The sequence below is a fragment of the Ochotona princeps genome, chromosome 8, assembly GCF_030435755.1.
Source record: "Ochotona princeps isolate mOchPri1 chromosome 8, mOchPri1.hap1, whole genome shotgun sequence".
NCBI lineage: Eukaryota > Metazoa > Chordata > Mammalia > Lagomorpha > Ochotonidae > Ochotona > Ochotona princeps.
The window spans coordinates 29409558-29418290 of NC_080839.1; the positions used below are offsets into that span (position 1 = coordinate 29409558).

The following is an 8733-nucleotide window of genomic DNA, read 5'->3' on the forward strand; positions in this document are numbered from 1 at the left end:
AATTAGAGAGGACATTTGAATGTCATTCATGCCAATATATAATTTTAAATATCTAGAAATTATACTCAAAAGTCCAATGATAATGACACAAACACATAAGAATTTTGTGTTACTTGAAATCACTCTACATATAACTAGTATTGATTAAAGTTCTATTGCTATGTTTTTCTGTAAGGCAATATTTGAAATGTGTAAGAATGCAAATATAAATCATGATGCAGGATTCAAATATATCTGAAAATTATTAATATTCTTTATTAATGTTACAAAGTGGGTTTAATAGTTAAGCAGCTTTCTAACACAAATTTCATAGTTTATTTCTCTTTTATGTGAATGTGAATGTGCTTATCACTGTTAATGAGAAGCTGGTTTGATATGTTATAAGCATCATAAAATAATTCATTATTATTACTGTACATTGTTAAATATTTCAAGGTAGTGAAACAGGACTGCACAAAATTTGTTGCAAATAAGTTTTTTTTTCTGCTTGATAAATATAAGTTGGGCGTGGATAATAGGATGCAAGCATCACAGCAAGTTAAAAACTACACCAGATGTTGATCCTTTAATTTAAACATTCAAAAATATAGCTTCAGATGCATTAGGGTGGAAAACCTTGAAAACACACAAAGATGCACAAAAACTATATTTCATAAGATCTATTCAGTAAATGATGATTTTTAATTATGAGATTTTAGATAGCAATCATTAAAGGTAAGTCAGGTAGAACTTAGTAACATTTTCCCCGAATTATCATTAGTAAGTATAGGAAAGGAAACAATAGTATATGATATGATCTGTCAGAATCTGTGTTTTATAAATGCCAGCATTATAAATTTTAACATCACATATTATCTGTGTTATTTTTCAACTAAATATCTGATTTTTAAAAATATAACTTTCCAGGCCCTGTGTGGTAGCCTAGCAGCTAAAGGCCTCACCTTGCACACTCCAGGATCCCATATGGGCGCCAGTTCTAATCTCCCAAGTGACCCTGCTTCCCATCCAGCTCCCTGCCTGTGGCCTGAGAAGTCAGTGGAGGACAGCCCAGGGGTTTGGGACCCTGCAGCCATGCGTGGTAGACCCAAAGGAGGCTCCGAGCACCTGGCAACAGATTTGCTTGGCTCCAGCTGTTGCAGTCATTTACGAAGTGAGTCAGTGGATGGAAGATCTTCCTATCTGTCTCTCCTCCTGTAATTTCCTGGCTTTGATAAGAACAGCAGAAAAGGACCCTGCACGATAGCATAGCAGTTAAGGTCCTGGCCTTGAATGCCCCGGGATCCCATATGGGCACCGGTTCTAATCCCGACAGCTCCACTTCCCATACAACTCCCTGCTTGTGGCCTGGGAAAGCAGTCGAGGATGGCCAAAAGCATTGGGACCCTGCACCTGCATGGGAAACCCGGAAAGAAATTCCTGGCTCCTGGCTTTGGATCGGCGCAGTACCGGCCATTGCGGTCACCTGGGGAGTGAATCATCGGATGGAAGATCTTTCTCTCTGGACATCTGCCTTTCCAATAAAAATAAATAAATCTTTTTTAAAAAGCAGAAAATAACATCACAATGTGGTAACAGAAGCACAGGGACTTGGGGCCATCTCCTGCTACTGTCCCATGCGCACTAAGTAGGAATTGGATCAGAAGTGGAGCAGTTGGGACTTGAGTAGGAACCTGTATAGGATTCTGGCATGGCAAGCAGCAGTTTAATTTTTTTATTTCATAACACCATTCTCCATTTATTTGTTATATACTGCAAATTCTTGTCAATGCATTGAAGCTTTCCTGCTGCATTTCTTTGGGTATATGTATTAAAAATAACTTCCTCTGGAATTTGAGCACAAATGATCCAATTTAGATTCTAAAATTAATTAGTACATTTATCTTAATTTCAAAATAATATTACACTTAGCAAATACCTTAACATATCACTCACCACCAGACTTCCATACTTTGTCTAATATGTTAAACATTTTCCCATAAATTTGACATTACATATATGGTTAAACGATTAATACTTTAGTTTACTCAAATTCTGAACTTGAACACCTACCCATGTCAGAGGTCTCAAACTGGACCAACTCCAAAAACTTGTAACAGACAGGGCTGGCTAGATCAAAGTCTTTAGACTAGAACTCAAATCAGGTCTCACATATACGTGGCATGGACCCTCATTATGAGCCATCGTCTGCTGGCTCTCAGTGTGTACATTAAGAATGCAGAATAAGAAGTGAAACAGACAGAACTCAAACCAGGGACTCAGATATAGGATGCAAGATACCAGGCAGCCTACTACTGTGCTTCACCACACTCCTTGTGTTTATTTCAATATCTCTTTTCAATATTCTCTTATTTTGCTGTTACTGGTCGTTCTTACATATTCTCTCTCTGCTTTTATACATTTCATGATTATTGTGGTCTCAAATTCTTTGCAATTTCAATATGTGACAATTCTTTGAAAGTTAAGTTAAATCAAATAAAAATACATGAGGGCATTGAAAATCTCAGATTCTACTTTTTTGGAATAAATAAACCAAATTCAGGTAGATTCCTCAAGAATTCTGACTATACATTCAGATTTTATATGAATTGATTATTTTTGTTTCTTTTCCACTCAACACAGAGTGGGCATTATTTTTATGGATTCATACTGCTTTTAGTTCACCATTTAGAAACCCAGCTTTACGAAGTGTCTCCTTTTAGAAGATATAATCAGCATTGTCCTCTATTCTTCTACCACCATCAATAAAAAAATTGTCAGTAGTATCTCAAAGAAACCCCAGGGCAAAAGCTGACCTCAATGCAAAATTCTCTCTGAATTTTCAGTTTTGCTTCTTTTAAGGTCACTGAACAGTTACTTAAATTTTTTCTCTTAGCTCAGCAAAACTTTTAGAATGGTTTACTTTAATATATTTTAGCTAGAATTATTCGTTATTTTTAGAAGGAGATTTGTTTGGGTTATCTGTTTGGTCATACTGTGGGAAGCAACATTTTCTCTTTGATCTGATGCTGTCTAAATCTCCAGCCCATCATTATGAAACTCAAAGAGCAATAATACATTCTTTAGAAAATGGACAGTTTCTGATTGAGGTCTCATTTTTGCTTATGTCTACTGTAATATGGTTGACAAAAAAGTCTTAAATCTCTACTCCTTGGGCTTCTACTAACATGACTCTGTAAATTATCTTTATTTACATTGACTCTAGTATCTCAGTGTTTTATTGGGGTTGATTGAATCATCTATGCCCTACTCTTGTGTGTACTGTTCTTTGTTGTGATAATTTTAGGATATTTTAATTGATAAATAGCAAACAGGTATATGCTACTTGTGTATAATACTCGTGTACACAATTAAAGCAAGATCTTTGGCATCATTTTGTGATATGAACATCTAGAACTGTCTGTACTAACTATATATGAACAGTCATAGTTATCTCACTGTGTGCTACAGAATATTAGTAAGTATTGGCTAACCTAACTTCACCCTTGTATCCATGAGCTGTGCTTTTCATTTTGCTCTCCCCTCTACTTTCTCAGGGCCCTCTGATAACCAGTATTATACCTTCTACTTCCACAAGATCAACTTTTTAATCTTTTATTTGGGAGTAGAGGCAAACACTGCATAATATCTTTACTTGCATGTATGCTTCCTTCCCTTGAACAGTTCATATATACATGAATATATACATATACCTATTTGTTTGCATATATATGTATATATGTCTGTGTGTGCGCGTTTATAACTGCATATAGTTTGGAATGATAGCAAATGATCCACACTCTCACAATCAAAGGTGGAAATTATTTTTGTTGTCAGTAAATTCATAGTTCCTCAGAAGCTAAATGAACACATGTAAGTAGTCTTCATCCAGTACACCATATATTGCAACAAACATACGTAAATGACTATACTTAGCTGCTTTTTTTCTTTTTGCTGTTTGTGATCATTGGTAGAATGCTACTCAGCCATAAAAAGAATTAAATAGTGTCATTGTGTCATAATTCTTCATTGCATGAGTGAATAGCAAAAGCATATGGTCCTGTTTACGAGCATAGTGATCACACACAAACACAATGACTCAGGTTATAATACATGAAAACCCTGATGGAGGACATTATAAAATTAAAATGTTGGGCAACCTATACTTTCATTTACAAAACATTTTACACAACATAAAACAAAGTCTAAACTACTTTAATGATAACTAAATGTAAACTCATCATTATAAAAGCAATATAATGTAATTACCTCTTGATAATATTGACAAAATAACCAGGGAATTCCCAAACCATTAATATGTACTTTTTTTCTTAGGAACAATTTATAGTCATACTGCATCAAGTAACTGTTAAGGTTTGCTTACTCATGGGTCATTTAATTTTAATATGACAATTATCTATTCCCCAGTTGTAGTCATTATGTCTTGTTTTAACAATGAACATTTTATAATTCACAACAATCTAGTGAAGAAGTAGCAAAGGAAAGGAGCACTGACAACCCCAGCTGCACTTTAAAACTGATGGAAACCTTGAATAATTCATATCATTTATTATTATAAAATCATAATAATAGTGATATCAGTGTTAACATAATCTACCTCCCAGGGTTATTGTGAAATACAATAAGACAATATTGTTGAAACAATGGTAATGTGAGGAAACATTTTTAAAGTATCAATTAAGTGTATTTTTTCCAATTCTAAGGGAAGTATGTTATATTTCTTTTTGGTTACATATAATTAAGGTTTTTTGTAAGTGTTGCTTTAACCATGTCATTGTGTATAAATACACTGGTGTGATGCCTGGAGGAAATGAGGGAAAACAAAACAAAACAAAACAGAACAAAACAAAACAAAACTTCCGAATCCATCAGAATCTACACTCTAAGTTCCGATAGCCTCTTAGTAGGAGTATTTCGGTTTTTTATATGTAAAATTATGCCATCTGATTTTATCCTATGCAATTCATATCTCTGATATCTTTTTCTTGACTAATAATGTAGATACATCTCCCAGAATCATATTGAGTAGCAATGATGAAAATGCGCATTCTAGTCTGGGTCTGGATCTCAGTGGAAATGCTTCTAACTTTTCCTCTTCTCGGTGCAGTACTCACTGTGGGTTCATCATATATTGTCTTGAGCAATGTTCCCTCTATATCCAATTAATTTATGATTTTTATCATGCAAGGATGTTGTATTTTATCTTTATCTATTGAGATAATCTTACAGTTTCTATTTTTCAATTTGTTACTGTGATGTCACATTTACTTTTGCATGTTGTACCATTTGTACATATCAGGCGTACATTTCAATTTGTCTCCGTGAATGATCTTTCTGATGTGCTGTTGTACATTATTAGCTGATATTTTGTGGAGGATATTTGATTCTATATTTATCAGGAATATTGGTGCACAGATATTATAATTAAAAGTTGTGTAATTAAAGTAATGCAGTCCTCATAGAAGGAGTGTTGGATGATTTCTTGCCTTTTTCTTATGATCCATAATTTAAGAACTGGAATTAAATCTTTTTGAAGTATGGTAGAATTCAGCAGTGAAGTCACCCAATCCTGGGTTTTCCCTCATTGGGAGAGTTTTACTTATGATTGAATTTCCCTCTTGTTTTCTGTTCTATTTGGATTTCTAGCATCAATTCTGGTACAGTGCAGCTGTGTAGAAATGCATTAGCTTCCTGTAGATTCTTCAATCTGTTGTTATATAATTACTTGTAGTAATTTTTGATGATTCTTATTATTTCTGTGGTATCTGTTGTAATACTATATTTGCATCCTAGATTTTATTGATAGAGGTAATTTCCTTTTTTTTGGCCCATTCTTGACTACATTTTTATTAATACTGTTTTTTCTTAACCTCTATTAACTAAGAAAATACTTATTTATTTATTGTTCCTTGTAAACTGAACTTGCGAGCAGTCACTACATAGCCCTTGTCTATACTCCTGAGGAACAGTGGTTTTTGCATGTACTACTTGTTGACTTCCTTTTTTTTTTAGTGGAAGTTGATGTCTCTAATCATAAAGTAAATTGAATGTATGTCATTACAAAAATTACAAGAAAATTAAGTAAGGAAGGAGGACAGAAGGTAGTAGACAGAGGGTGGGCAATGTCACTACATTATTAAAAGTATATATATATATATATATATATATAATGATATGATATACATGAAATCAGTTTCCTTTACATAAGCAAATTTTTTTTCATGGTGATGTAGACTTTATGGCTTATTGCATCATTCCACACAAATTTAAGTAAACAGACTCTGAGAAAATATACTGGGGTATTAAACAGATGATGGCAGTATTGATGAGAAGTTTCAAGTGTTTTACAGAAGATAATAAGAGGCACCACTGCCACCATCACTCCAGGAATCTGTACATCTCATAAACAAAGAGTAAACATTGTTCACTGGTATTTAACTAGCATTATTCTCTTGACGCTATGGACAATGATGGGTCTGATCAATTTCAGAGTACAAAGTATTGTTTTTCCATGAGCAGAAATTTATTCAAAACAGTAAGCAAATAAATCAACACAAGAACTAAATATGCACAACCCCAAACAAAAATTAGCAACCCTAGTTATTCTGAATTTTAATTTTTTGCTCTGTATATATATTAAATCCAGAAAGAAAATGTGATTCAGCTTTTGAAAATGGGATTAAACTCTTTTGCTGTAGTTCTTTATAATAAAACATTATCTTTATCATTCAAATGATTTAACTGAAGTGAAAGCCAACCCAGTAAAAAGTGTGTATACAACTCAAACCTGCCCTCACACTAAGGTAACATCTTGAAAAGTTAGCTGTTCACTAAAATACCCAGACCCAACTTGCACAGGTTTAACACAAGGAACTAACAAGCTATTCTTCCTGATAAAGCAGTAGATCTATGTGCCATTAAAGCAAGAGAGTATAGACAAAATCACCACTAATCACACATAAATAAACACAAATAACTCTTCCTGGTGAAACTAGAAGAGGTTTCTTCAGTCATGACTTAAAAACAAATTAGGCATGTACAACAGCTTAGCATTTGAAAGACTTCTTTTAAAAAAGACAATCAGGTTGAAAAATACATGTGGATCCTTAAAAAGGTAATGGAACGAGAATTGAGATGTGGTTCTCTGTTGAATCATCTAGAAGAATCAGTTATCCAAGGACTAAAAACACAAAACAGCAGATAAATGGGAATTTATTAAACTCACTATCTCTAACAACACAAAATGAAATATTAAGGCATCTTTTACTCTCATCCTGGTGTTGTCAGCAAAGAGAAACGTTTTAAAAAAGAGCTAACCCTTATTATGCAAATGCTTTCAAGTGTATTTGGCAGGTTTATTTTTATATTCTCCTAATCCACATATCCATGAAAGCTTTCATGATCAAATATCTTGACTCAAACTAAAAGAAAAATGTAAAAAGTTATCAATTGATTAAAGGGTCACATTTGAAATTTAAGAATGAACTACAAAGAGTACCCATGTGTAAAGTTCAAATACAGGTATTCTAACTTCTCTGAGGCAATTTGTGCTTCAGTAGTTAAACAAAAGCAAAAACAAAGACTTTTTTCTAGAAGCCCAGTGATACGGGTCAACTCAATATCCTGCTGTCTGGGGAGATAGTTTGTACAGGGCTTTACTCTCCTTTTAAAAAGTAGCACATCCGCAAGAATAAGCTCATATAAATTAATCACTCTTCTTCTTCCTTATTTGACCATTCACAAAGCTCAACACGCTTCATAAAGTACACTAACAATGAGCATGTTTACCTTTGTTAAGGCAAGTTTTTAAAATCATAATTTAATACAACCAGATCTCTTTGAACTTTCCCCTTATACCACTTTTTATGTAAGAAACTTACAAAAAAATCGTGTTTTATGAAAATCCACCTTGACACAAGAAAATCGTAACATGAGGCTTTCAACCCAGTTTACTTTTTAAAGGATGTGTTTTCCTTGTCTCAAATTCCATGTGCTATTCGTCATCTTTTGAGCCAGTTTGCTTAAATGCTTCACGACATGGACCCAGCTCCAGCCTCGAGGGAGTTCCTCTTTGTGGTCTGTTTTGTCTGCCAGCTTACGTTTGTGGGCTTTTGAAAGCTGTTCTTTTTTGTGTTTTTTCTTGCTTGATGGGGCTGTATTCGGAGTTTCAGTTGAGATTACAGTACTTGTGGACGTAGTGGAAGTGATGGGATGATGATTCTCCAAGAACTGCTCTTCATTGTCCTTGGCATACTTAAACACTGTATAGGTCATGGCAGTGCCCAGGTTCACCTCTACTGCTTCCTGTAACTTGGCCAATATACTCTGCTTTGCAGCTAATGATCCTGTATTGAAATGAAACTGGACTCAATTACCGGAGACTTTCATCTCCTTCATAAATAGAACTCAATGCTTCTAGTTCCATCTCTAGGTCCTCATTGTCGCTCATCGTGTCAGTCGCGGGGCCCTCCCAGGCTGCCGGCGTTGGCCACTATGCAGAAAGAGAAAGGGCAATGGACCGGAAGCTGGGGACGGCCGGCTTCCCGAAGCCCGGGCACCCGCACGCCCCGAGTGGCTGGCGATAAGCGAAAGGCCGTGCTCCTGGGTACATAAGCACATTTTAAAAATCAGCAATAAACTAGTATAATTCCAGTGTCACATATAGTCTTTTTTTTTAATATTCATTTATTCATTAATTACATTGCATTACATGACACAATTTCATAGGTACTGGGA

General features: G+C 34.7%; 1 pseudogene; it reads right to left on the reverse strand.

The window, feature by feature from the left end:
• Positions 1 to 7894: 7894 nt before the first annotated feature.
• On the reverse strand, positions 7895 to 8468 carry LOC101530514 (RWD domain-containing protein 4-like; annotated as a pseudogene).
• Positions 8469 to 8733: the final 265 nt, after the last annotated feature.